The sequence below is a fragment of the Drosophila miranda genome (assembly GCF_003369915.1).
Source record: "Drosophila miranda strain MSH22 chromosome Y unlocalized genomic scaffold, D.miranda_PacBio2.1 Contig_Y2_pilon, whole genome shotgun sequence".
Classification (NCBI taxonomy): Eukaryota; Metazoa; Arthropoda; class Insecta; order Diptera; family Drosophilidae; genus Drosophila; species Drosophila miranda.
This window is the reverse complement of record NW_022881614.1, coordinates 7,487,503-7,500,467: the sequence shown is the minus strand read 5'-3', so window position 1 is coordinate 7,500,467 and position 12,965 is coordinate 7,487,503. Positions and strand designations below refer to the sequence as shown.

General features: G+C 45.7%; 1 pseudogene; it reads left to right on the top strand.

Moving 5' to 3' along the window:
* Positions 1–2,750: 2,750 nt before the first annotated feature.
* Positions 2,751–4,560, top strand: LOC117193406 (annotated as a pseudogene).
* The last annotated feature ends 8,405 nt before the right edge of the window (positions 4,561–12,965 follow it).

The window sequence follows — 12,965 nt, the reverse complement described above, 5'->3', positions numbered from 1 at the left end:
CGCGTCATCCAATTTTATTAATGTCCCAATGAGCTCCGCTACATACTTATGATAGGACTGTATGATATCATTATGAAGAGATTTAATGCCATCGCTTGTCGTTGCTTGTCTTTGGGCTAAATGATGTTATGGGCTTCTGTTTGCAATCGAGGGTAATACGAGTAGCTTTCGAGAGAACTTGGCTTTGTTTTTGAAACGGGCCTTGAAAGGACTTTTAAAAGTACTTGAGGCATTGTTTCTTTAAACTTATTCTTTATAAATTCTGCCTCAGTATACACACCCAATCTTATCGTCATTGAATCCTATCCAGCTCAAACCCAAATTGCAATGGAGTTCTGTCCTGAAGACATATGTATGTACATCGCTTGGGGCTTAGTTACCAGTTTTTTTTTTAGAAAGCATTCTCCGCCTTCTACAGCTGTAATCTGTTGAGCCCTGTTCTCGCTCTGTTAATGGCCCTGCTTACCCATTATGTTCCAAGTCGCTTGTACCATGTTAACACTCAGTTAATGGGTTCGCCTTTCCACTGCGAAACGTGAACCTAATCATCTCGGGCTCACTTAAGTAATAAAGCAATTTACCGCCTTTCAATATCCTTTAACCACTTTTTATCCGTTCTTAGACACTTTTCTCCCTGTGCCCTTGCCGAGGATCCCTTGAGGGTGGGCAACTCCCACACAAATTATTTTCCTGCTGGTTTCCACTTTGTCCTCTTTTTGCGCTACTTTTCCTTCATTTTATTGTAGGTCCAAAGAGGAGGCTGCTGTCGTTGTCGCCGTTTTTTCGACTTGGCCAGCAGCACACGTTGGCATTTTCATGTCTCAGGAGGAGAGCCAGCAGTGCAGGGAGTGGATCTGGCGGAGCCCCAGCGCAGGCAGTGGATCTGGAGGAGCCGCAGCGCAGGGACTGGATCTGAAAAGGGCAGATTGGTTCGTCGCCTGTGGCGTTGCCAGACCAGTTTGATTTTAGTGTTCGGATTGGCAGGGAATAGCCAAAGAACAGACATTGTCCTCCTTGTGGCTCTTCACCGCTCCTCCTGATGCTCCATTCGTGCGGGCATTCGAAGAGATATTTACATAGCTGGTGAGTATTTTGGGTTATAGTGCATATATGGCTGGTTATTTATTATTATGTAGTTATGGATATTCATGCATTTTTGTGGAATATTTCTAGCTGCTGGTTGGTTGTATTAAAAGAGCTTACAGTTCTATTACCTAAGTGAATAATCAGTTCTATACCATAATTAGTATAGCCTTGTAGCTCGAATAACGAAAATATGCCTTCACCCGGAGACTAAGCCTCTAAGATTAAGTTATATGGCACTCCTTTTCCCATATCCATGCCACACTTTTGTTCTCCCTGACAACGAACTGTCGTTCATCCGTCAGAGATACATGATTAGAGAACTGTTGCGTTCTATGATCCACATTGATCTTGAAAATCTATCCAGCAAATGTATGGAAATCACGCTTCAATGGGTTTCAGTTCTCTATCTGGCATTCTATCTGCTTTGAGCTTCCTCTATCTCACTCTCTGCAGCTGCCGCTGACCTAAACGAGTTAGATTTCCAATTACGACTGGGCTGCTGGCACTTTTGCTAATGAGGCACCCGTAAACATTGCCCCCAGCCCTCTACATGCAACGATCCGCACCAAAACGGGGTAAACCTCATTATCGCTTGGCGTGGCTTCGCTTTTATTGTACGAGTAACTCCCAGTGTTCCATGTGTTTTCCGCTTGTTGTTTGCTGTTGTTTCAGTGTCAAGTTCATGTTGGCCAAGTTGCATGCAATGTTTCAAATGGCCGCATGCCAAAAGTAATGGACTTCATTCCCCCCGCTGGCTCACTGTGGATTCCGATGGATGGTTGGATGATGACAATGACTTTGCCACTCAAAACACACAACAGATTCATATGTGGGTCGTGTTCAGTCACTAAATTATGGCGTCGGTTTCCATGTTTTCATTTTCATTCTCATTATTTCTATTTGGATTTTGAATTTTGCAATGCAATGGTTTTATGGCGGGGAAGGTCTGGTTGGAGGTGGAGGTTAAGGGTTCAAACAAAGCTGTCATTAAATGCTGGTAATGTCTGTGAGAAATATATTTTATAGTGCTTTATTGTTGGTACGAGTATCTCGTGTTTTATGATACATGGGCTTTTGCTTCCTTTTCGAATTTGTTTATGGAGCAATATTTGCAAGGTCTTGGGCCAATACACTGAGAAAAATTTTATTTAAGGAAATTCGAAAAATATATGGAGGCTTTATTCATTCTAAAAGATGTAACAAATTTATGCCTCTGAAAATATTTCTTCATGTTTTCTCCTCCGTCTCTGTACATTTTTCTCAGTGCGCTCTGATTTGGTTCCATTGGCAGCTCTCCCCGTTTAAAGATCCCCCAAAGAGTGCGGCAATGTCAGAGTTGCCTCAAAATGTTGTCTGAAAAACTCATTAAGTGACATGCATATGTGCTACGTGCGGAAAATAGATTCCGATTCAGCTTTGGATGTGGATCGGCTCTCGATCTGCGCCCTCGTCTGTCGCTGACGTCAGATAAGCGAGCTTCTGAACCGTATCTCTAGCGACCTAACAGCCCACCTACCTACCTATCTATCTATCTATCCATCTATCTTTGTATCTATGGAGCTGGCAAGTTCATAGTTAAATGATTCTGTTCGCCGTTCAAATGTTCAAGCCGCGTTCAGTTCTCGAGCGAACGTCGAGGCGGTTGAATGTGCGCAAGGATCGCATCTTAGTTTCAGCTTTATCATGGTTCCTAGACTCTGGTACGTGACTGTACTTTGGTGCCACCTGGCTGCAGGGATAGTGCAGCATCGTTCCTTGGAGGATGCACGCCTGGAGCGGCAGAGGCTGGTGCACAAGTACATCACAGCCCTCAACAAGGAGGAGGGAGCCATTCGATTAGTCGGAGGAGACAATGAATACGAAGGTGAGAGCTGATCAGAGACGGATTCTCGCAGACTCACGCCTATCTTTCAGGCAACATTGAGGTGCTGCACAATGGAAAGTGGGGCGCAATCTGCGACGATGAGTGGGATGCCACCGAGGGACACATTGTGTGCCGGCAGCTGGGCTTTCCCGGAATGAGGCGGTACACGCACAGCGGCTACTTCGGCCCCGCCCGGCGTCGCTTCTGGATGGACAATCTCTTCTGTGAGGGCCACGAACAGGAGCTGGTGGAGTGCCACTTCGAAGGATGGGGCGAGAACGACTGCGGGCCGGGAGAGGCAGCGGGAGTGGAATGCAATCCCCCGGAAGATGCACTGATACCAGAGCCCCTCCCAAGTTCCCCATTCACTCGCGCTCCCGCTTGTACGTTCAACTGCGGGGCGGTAGAGAGCGGAACGAGGGCCGCGTGGAGGTGAGACTGGATGGCGGACGCTGGGGCAGCATCTGTGCCGACGGTTGGGGCCTCCTCGAGGCAAACGTCGTTTGTCGCCAGCTGGGCCTCGGCTACGCACGGGAGGCTTTCCAGACGGACTATTTTGGGGGCTCCAACGTCTCCCGGCCCGTCCTCAGTGGTAGCGAGTGCAACGGCAACGAAACGGAGCTGGCCGACTGCCTACACCATGATCCGATCCGAGGAGTCGTCAGCTGCCACGGGAGCAGGCAGCATGTGGCGGCTGTGATCTGTGATTACTCCTCGCCCGATCTGGTGATCGACTACCTTGAGATTGAGCAGACGGCGCATCTGGAGGATCGACCCATGCTGCTGATGCAGTGCGCCATGGAGGAAAACTGAGTGGCCAGCGAAGCCTATCAGATACAGCGCGACGATCCCCACTGGCGGTATCGCACAAGGAGGCTCCTGAAGTTCACTGCGGCCGCCATCAATGCGGGCAATGCGGACTTCCGCCCCTTCAAGGAGAAGAGTCAATGGGAGTGGCACATGTGCCACATGTGAGTAGATTACTGTTCTCTCCGTTGAACACTCAAGATCACTCTCATTCCTCTGTTACCAGGCACTTTCACAGCATGGAAGTGTTTGCCACCTTTGACATCTTCGATTTGAGCGGTCGGAAGGTCGCTCAGGGCCACAAGGCATCGTTCTGTCTGGAGGACAGCACCTGCCTACCTGGAGTCTCCAAGAAGTACAATTGCGCCAACTATGGAGACCAGGGTGAGAGGAAAACCATTCATCCTCTAAGGTTGCTTTTCTACAGCCCATTTCTCAGGCATCTCCATCAACTGCTCCGATGTGTACCTCTATAATCTGGACTGCCAATGGGTGGACGTTACGGACCTGAATCCTGGCTCGTACATCCTTAAAATAGCCATCAATCCGGAGTTCAAGGTGTCGGAGATGAGCTTGGACAACAATGCTGCCATCTGCGATCTGATTTACACGGAAAACTATGCGAGAGTTCAGAACTGCCAGCTGGCGAGACCCTAAGGGGTTGTACCGGAAATCGGGAAATGGAAGATGGGCTGCAACCAAATCAAATTGTGCCAAATATTACTATTAACCAAAGGGAGGTTGTACATTTTTCTACATATTACTATCTTTATCTTAATCTATATATCTCTATTTGAAATTAAAAGTGCCCATATCTAAGGTCTTTCGCTTGAACTTGAAAATCAGTGGTGTGTGAACGTGTCGCAGACATTGAGACATTGAGATTTTCAAAGTCAGCGAACCATTCATCAAGTGTCAATCGTCGAGTCTGCGTCCGAGTTAAGCTATCAGTGTCGCTTCGGGCGTTGTAAGGGTGTTGAAGTGGAACTAAAAGTGATACTAAAGGAACTTGACTGAAAAAGGGAGCAAGGAATGCTTCCAACTTTGGTTAAGACACTTTAGGTACCAGGAAATCGGTTTAGGATATATAATAGGAGATATAATAAGAGAGGAATATATCTAACAGGAATTTCTTTTCTAAATCTTGAATTCTTCATCTTCTAAAATACATTCTAATTTGTCTCAGTCAGCATTTGGTTATTGATTGCTCCGCTCCTATTGGAACGGACTCTGGCACCTCATCAATAAGTAGGATAGAAATCAACAGAAGCCCCCTTGCCGCCCTAAACTTAAACCCTTTTTGCCCCACTTAGCCCACAAAACGAAATGAGTCAGAAATGTAAGCAGATTTCCATCGAGAACTTAGTTGCAAAAGCAAACCCAAGATGGGACTAGGAAGACGCTCCCTAAGACGCTTGTTTTGATTGATTGATTGCGGGTGAAGAAAGCTCTTAACTTTGTACATCGAATAACCCCAAAAATTTAATTAACATAAGCGGTTTAGGTAGAGTCCTTGCAGAGGAGTGGCACTGGGGTTGCCTTGGGCTCGTGGCAAAACAAAAAGCTTTTAATTTGTATTTCGCTTTGAGATTAACAAATCAATCAAAGTACGAAAGCAACATACAACCTCAACGCTCCTTCAAAGAGGTGTTGGACTGGAACTGGGCAATAACTTTAAGCTCTCACTGTGGCCAGAGAACGCACTCAACTATCAGAAAATCAGTCAAAGTCCAAAGGAAATAAATGATAACTGGAGATAGAAGTGGAAGTGGTAATAGAAGTGAGAGAAAGCAGTCAAGTGTTGGAGCATCCATTGGGTTATCAGACACGTGCACAGACACTCAGACATGTCCCAACCCCAATGCTTAGGGGGTGGTGCAAGAAGAGGCGACATGTGACTCCCTCTCTCTCTCTCGTCCACTACCTCTATCCCTCTGGACGCTTATACTTTCGCAAAGTTGCAACCCTTCTGGAGTTCTGGAGTGGGTAGTGGCTTTGGTAGGTGGTGTTGCAGATGACCCTAAGTCCATGGCATTAAGCAATCAAACGTTTGATTTTCATTTATCGTGTAATCAAGCGGAAAAATAGCTTCGTGACGAAAGTGACTCATCATCATCATCCTTCGTCCTACTCCTCGTTTCCTGTCATATGTGAGTGGTTGTGTGTCCTGTGCTACTGTGTGTGTGTGTGTATCCACTTATGGCGGGTGTGGATGACATTACGACCATTTGATTGCTTCACATGCACCATCCATCATCAAGCATTGGGCAGTGCTGCGAAAAATCACTTTGATAAGAGGATTTTTCAAGGCAATTTCCAATTTTTGCCATGATTTCTATGTGTATAGGATCAGGGATTCCTCTGTTTAATGGGCATTTCGCGGATACCAATTAAACCATCCATACACACTCATTTCCCCGATTTACATTTTTCATTTCGTTTCATGGGAAATCATTTTACTCTCTGCAGCAGGCGGCCTCAAATTAATTGTAATTAAAAATTAAAATGAATTTAACATTTTTAATTATGCAATTTGCATTTCATAATAATTAAAACAAATGTTTGCCTCGCTGCGCCTCCCCCGAACACACAAAAGCACTGCTCAAACGTGCCCCACAATTAATTAAACAAAATCAACCTGGCTCTCTCACTTGTGCCTGTCCTTCTCTGTAGCCAAGTGTAGCTGAGGTCAGTGGTTTCTCAGCCGACCGGGTTACTTTGTTGCGGATAGAACAGACAAAATACGAAATTAAAACGAGGGGGAACGTTGTGAGTTGCTGCGGAGACCGCAACTCTACAGTTATACCCGATACTAAGTCAGTATGGCTCTCCTCCGGCAGACGCCGCTAATATTAAACGACACGACAAGGAGTGCGTGCGAGAGCGACAGAAAATCAGTCTAAGCGTGACGTCGGGGGCTGCGTAGCCAGTTTAAATTGATTTGTTCCTTTTGGCTATAAAAATGATTTGATCTGATCCAGATTCAGCAATCTGATAGATATGGTCATTATCTATGATTCTGCGTTTTTAGTTTTCTCGAATCTGCAATATTGTGGATGCAACAGATTTTCGTCCTTTGTGGGTGCGGAAAAGGGTGGGGCGAAATTCTGAGATATACGTTTTATAGTGAGATCTAACAGAAGTGCGGATACCAAATTTGGTTACTCTAGCCTTAATAGTCTCTGAGATTTGTGGATGCCCCAGATTTTCGTCCTTTGCGGGGGCGGAAAGGGGTGTGGCGAAATTTGGACACGAAACGGTCAAGGTCCGATATCACAGGAGTGTGGATACCAAATTTGGTTGCTCTGGCTCTTATAGGTTCTGAGATCCTTGAACTCATATTTTGCAATAGGCAAACCGACCATGAAACCTGTGTGTTAGAGAGAGACAGAGCGAGAAAGAATGAAATTGTTTTCTTGATTCTGGCTATAATAATTATACGATCTGGTTGAGATTTTGGTTTTATCGTATCTTTAAAAATGTGGATGCCACAGATTTTCGTCCTTTGTAGGGGCGGAAGTGGGCGGGGCGAAGTTTTGAAAACATCGTTGCTCTAGCTCTTATAGTCTTTGAGCACTAGGCGCTGAAGGGGACGGACGGACGGACGGACGGACGGACGGACGGACGGACAGACGGACAGACAGACAGGGCTCAATCGACTCGGCTATTGATGCTGATCAAGAATATATATACTTTATGGGGTCGGAAACGATTCCTTCTGGACGTTACACACATCCACTTTTACCACAAATCTAATATACCCCAATACTCATTTTGAGTATCGGGTATAAAAAGCAAGCAGGAAAAATCAAAAGAAACGAGGGGGAACGTTGTGAGTTGCTGCGTACACAGTATGGCTCTCCTGCGGCAGACGCCGCTAATATTGAACCACACGACAAAGAGTGCGTGCGAGAGAGACAGAAAATCAGTCTGAGCGTGACGTCGGGTGCTGCGTGGCCACTGCAAATTGATTTCTTGCTTTTGGCTACAAAAATGATTCGATCTGATCCAGATTTAGCAATCTGATAGATATAGTCATTATCTATGATTCTGCGTTTTTAGTTTTCTCGAATGTGCAATATTGTGGATGCAACAGATTTTCGTCCTTTGTGGGGGCGGAAGGGGGTGGGGCGAAATTCTGAGATATACGTTTTATAGTGAGATCTAACAGAAGTACGGAAACCAAATTTGGTTACTCTAGCCTTAATAGTCTCTGAGATTTGTGGATGCCCCAGATTTTCGTCCTTTGCGGGGGCGGAAGGGGGTGTGGCGAAATGCGGTACCAAGATGCCAGGCCGAAAAAACTGTGCAGCTGTTTCAGTGTAGTTGGTGCGGTGAGTTCTTTAATGGCCGCCACTTTATATGGGTCTGTGTGTATTCCTTCCTCGCTCACCATGTGTCCTAGGTATTTAAGTTTCTTTTGGAAAAAGTGACATTTTGCTGCGTTAATGCGTAGGTTTGCTGTCCGTAGTCGTTCGAATACCGTTTGTAGTTTCTGCATGTGTTCAACTTTCGTCCGCCCAATTACGATTGTGGAGATAATGTTTTTTATCCCCAATCGGCCGACTAATTATTTCGAATTAAATAAAACTCGGCGCAGAAATAAAATTACGATATGTTCTTTAATGCGTGACATCCAAATTGCAAGTGTGGCTTGCCTGCCCTTTACATTGCCGCTCCGATCGCTAAGCGCAGCTTCGCTCGGCCGACGTCGGTAGGCAGACCCAAAGCGGAGATAGCGAAGAGCGAGCTGGCAGAGAGCGTTTAGCAGGGCAAGCAAGCGCAAAGCTTTAACAAACAAATGAGTGACATAGACATAAGTAACAAACAAAATAAGCGGCTGAGGGCCAAGAATTAGGTGCTAGTTGGCAAGCAGCAAATCGGCTGGGTTCTGCTCCGAACAACGATTATGTCGTCTAGGTATGCGAAAGCGAATGGTTCCATGTCCGGTCCGATTACCGAGTCTAGGGCTCTTTGGAACGTAGCAGGTGCTGTTGTGAGTCCGAATGGCATGACCTTCCATTGGTACAATCCTCGCCCGGGAGCTGTAAAGGCTGTGTAGTGTCGGCTCTGTTTTTCCATAGGGATTTCCCAATACCCTGACTTTAAGTCGAGCGTGCTAATGTATTTAGCCTCTTTAAGCTGATTTAGAATAAAGTCCATCCGTGGTAATGGGTATGCATCCTTCTCTGTTTTTTCGTTTAACAGTCGGTGGTCCACGCAGACCCTCCAATCTCCGGTTTTCTTTTTCATGAGAACAATCGGCGAGCTGTATGGGCTGTGTGATGGTTCTATTAGATCTTGCTTTATGAGTTCGCTGATCTCTTTGTTGATGATTTCCATTTGCGCTGGGTTTCTTGGGTAATACCTCTGTTTGACTGGTCTGTCATCCTTCAGAAATATCCGATGTTTCGTAACATTGCTCACATTGCGTTTTAATCCATTATTCGATTTCTTCGTCCGTCGGCTCTGATACTGAATTTCTTGCGCTTTCCTCCTTTCTCTTTGGGTTTGGTTCCCCGTTGAAGTTTACTGTGGCTTCTCCGCACGTTATTGATGTGCCTGCATCTTTTAAAAATTCCATTCCTAGTATGGGGGTGTCTGGTACCCCTGTCATGATTAGGAATGATTGGGTGGTCTCTTTTCCCCTAGTTCTACTATTAGTTGGATTCTCCGTGTTGTTCTCCGAGTGCTTCCATCCGCGAGACGGATAAATCTGTTTTCCACTCCTTCGATGCCTTCTTCTTTTAGTTTTTCGGCCGCCCTTTCGTTTTTCATGAATCTTGTTGCCCCTGTATCGATGATTACATCCATCAGTTGTGATCCAATCCTGGCCCGTCCTAAAAGTTGGTTATTGTTAAATATTAGTTGTGTGTTGTCCCGCTCAGCTGGTTTTGGGCCACAGGAGATTCGCGGGTTGGTCCTGCGCCCTGTGTGTTTTCCGGTTGTTTTCTGCAGCAGTCTATTGTGCGTACTCCTTGTTTGTTGCAGGTCCAGCAGTACAGTACGGGTTCCCTGTTGCATGTTCGGGCCTCGTGCCCATAGTTTCCACATCTTTGACATTTCCTTTGTCGGTATTGCGTCCTTTGCCAAGCTTGTTGGTCGTTTTGTGGGTAATTCCATTGGCGACCTTTAACCTTGGAGAGTCCTGCATCTGTCTCAATTTTTTCGAATTCCTCTGTGATGATCATGAATTCCGACAGCGTTTGGAATTCTCTCCTCTTCACGTATAGTTTCAGCGGCAGCCGGCAGTTCTGGTATATTATTTCCAGTTTTTCCTGCTCTGTGTAGGTTCCGAACCTCATTAACTTCCTTATTTCTTGGATATAGTCTCGAACTGGTTCTGTTTCCGCTTGTTTTCGCTTTGCCAATTTTTTTGCAAGCTCCTCTTGGTATCTGGGGGATATGAAGTTCTCTTTTAGTCCGACCTTTGCATCCTCCCATGATGTGACTGGCGCTGGCTTTGTGTGCCACCAGTCTAGTGCGCTTTCTTCCAGAATTATCGAAATTGCGAATACGAGGTGGTCCGGTTCTACCCCGTAGGTTTCTGCTAATTCCTTCATCCTGCTCAGGAATTCTAGCAGCCCTCCTTTTCCTGTAAAGATCAGGTCCCACTTGCGTATTTTTTCTATTATCGCTACTGCTTCTGGTGATCCTTTCTTTATCTGTTTTGGAAATAGCGATTTCTTCCTGCCTGTCCTGGTCTCCCCTTGGCTCTCTTCCATTGTTGGTTTTTGTGGTACTCCTTTTGGTGATTGTTGCCTTGGGCTCTTGGTTCTCGGGCTTCTCCCTCGTGTTTGGGTATTTGCTAGTTGTTCTAGCCTCTCTCGAATATGTATTGGAGGTCTGTTCCCTCCAAAAATTGTAAAAGTTGTTTCTTTTGGGTTTCTAGTCCATCCAGTTTCTCCAATACGAATTCCTCGCCATAGTTTTGTAACTCCAGTTTCGTTGCTTGGTTTATCCATTGTTTTGCCATCTTGACCTTTGAGATTATGCTTCTTATGCTACCACAACCTGCTCGGGCAGGTTCCAGGCTGCTCGTCGCGCCGGGTTCCACAGAAATTTGTTTGATCTCTGGGTGTGGTAGCTGAAAGACAGTCTCGTGGTTCAAGAATAAGGCTGGCTTTGAGCGGTAACAAAAGAGATGGAGTTAATTTTATTGTTCTTAAAGGTACAAAGTTTGGTAGTTGCGCGGGTGTTTTTCTGCTGGCTCTTCCTTCGGGGTCGTCCTTCGGGTTGGCCGCACGTGGCGGATGGTTGCGTGCGGGTCCTGGTAGTCTTCTGGTCGGTGTCGGTTGAGGTCGCGGAGGCATAAAGCGCTCCGAGGGGAAGAATGTTGCGGAGGGTGAATGCGCTCCGAGGCGAAATAATGTTGCGGAGGGTGAATGCGCTCCGAGGAGAAATAATGTTGCGGAGGGTTAATGCGCTCCGAGGAGGAATAATGTTGCGGAGGGTTAATGCGCTCCGAGGAGAAATAATGTTGCGGAGGGTTAATGCGCTCCGAGGAGGAATAATGTTGCGGAGGGTAAATGCGCTCCGAGGAGGAATAATGTTGCGGAGGGTTAATGCGCTCCGAGGAGTAATAATGTTGCGGAGGGTTAATGCGCTCCGAGGAGGAATAATGTTGCGGAGGGTTAATGCGCTCCGAGGAGAAATAATGTTGCGAAGGGTGAACGCGCTCCGAGGAGAAATAATGTTGCGGAGGGTGAATGCGCTCCGAGGAGAAATAATGTTGCGGACGGTGAATGCGCTCCGAGGAGAAATAATGTTACGGAGGGTTAATGCGCTCCGAGGAGAAGTAATGTTGCGGAGGGTTAATGCGCTCCGAGGAGAAATAATGTTGCGGAGGGTGAATGCGCTCCGAGGAGAAATACTGTTGCGGAAGGTGAATGCGCTCCGAGGAGAAATAATGTTGCGGAGGGTGAATGCGCTCCGAGGAGAAATAATGTTGCGGAGGGTTAATTGCGGGAAATGGAAGATGGGCTGCAACCAAATCAAATTGTGCCAAATATTACTATTAACCAAAGGGAGGTTGTACATTTTTCTACATATTACTATCTTTATCTTAATCTATATATCTCTATTTGAAATTAAAAGTGCACATATCTAAGGTCTTTCGCTTGAACTTGAAAATCAGTGGTGTGTGAACGTGTCGCAGACATTGAGACATTGAGATTTTCAAAGTCAGCGAACCATTCATCAAGTGTCAATCGTCGAGTCTGCGTCCGAGTTAAGCTATCAGTGTCGCTTCGGGCGTTGTAAGGGTGTTGAAGTGGAACTAAAAGTGATACTAAAGGAACTTGACTGAAAAAGGGAGCAAGGAATGCTTCCAACTTTGGTTAAGACACTTTAGGTACCAGGAAATCGGTTTAGGATATATAATAGGAGATATAATAAGAGAGGAATATATCTAACAGGAATTTCTTTTCTAAATCTTGAATTCTTCATCTTCTAAAATACATTCTAATTTGTCTCAGTCAGCATTTGGTTATTGATTGCTCCGCTCCTATTGGAACGGACTCTGGCACCTCATCAATAAGTAGGATAGAAATCAACAGAAGCCCCCTTGCCGCCCTTAACTTAAACCCTTTTTGCCCCACTTAGCCCACAAAACGAAATGAGTCAGAAATGTAAGCAGATTTCCATCGAGAACTTAGTTGCAAAAGCAAACCCAAGATGGGACTAGGAAGACGCTCCCTAAGACGCTTGTTTTGATTGATTGATTGCGGGTGAAGAAAGCTCTTAACTTTGTACATCGAATAACCCCAAAAATTTAATTAACATAAGCGGTTTAGGTAGAGTCCTTGCAGAGGAGTGGCACTGGGGTTGCCTTGGGCTCGTGGCAAAACAAAAAGCTTTTAATTTGTATTTCGCTTTGAGATTAACAAATCAATCAAAGTACGAAAGCAACATACAACCTCAACGCTCCTTCAAAGAGGTGTTGGACTGGAACTGGGCAATAACTTTAAGCTCTCACTGTGGCCAGAGAACGCACTCAACTATCAGAAAATCAGTCAAAGTCCAAAGGAAATAAATGATAACTGGAGATAGAAGTGGAAGTGGTAATAGAAGTGAGAGAAAGCAGTCAAGTGTTGGAGCATCCATTGGGTTATCAGACACGTGCACAGACACTCAGACATGTCCCAACCCCAATGCTTAGGGGGTGGTGCAAGAAGAGGCGACAAACGAGCATATAAATAATTGAAAT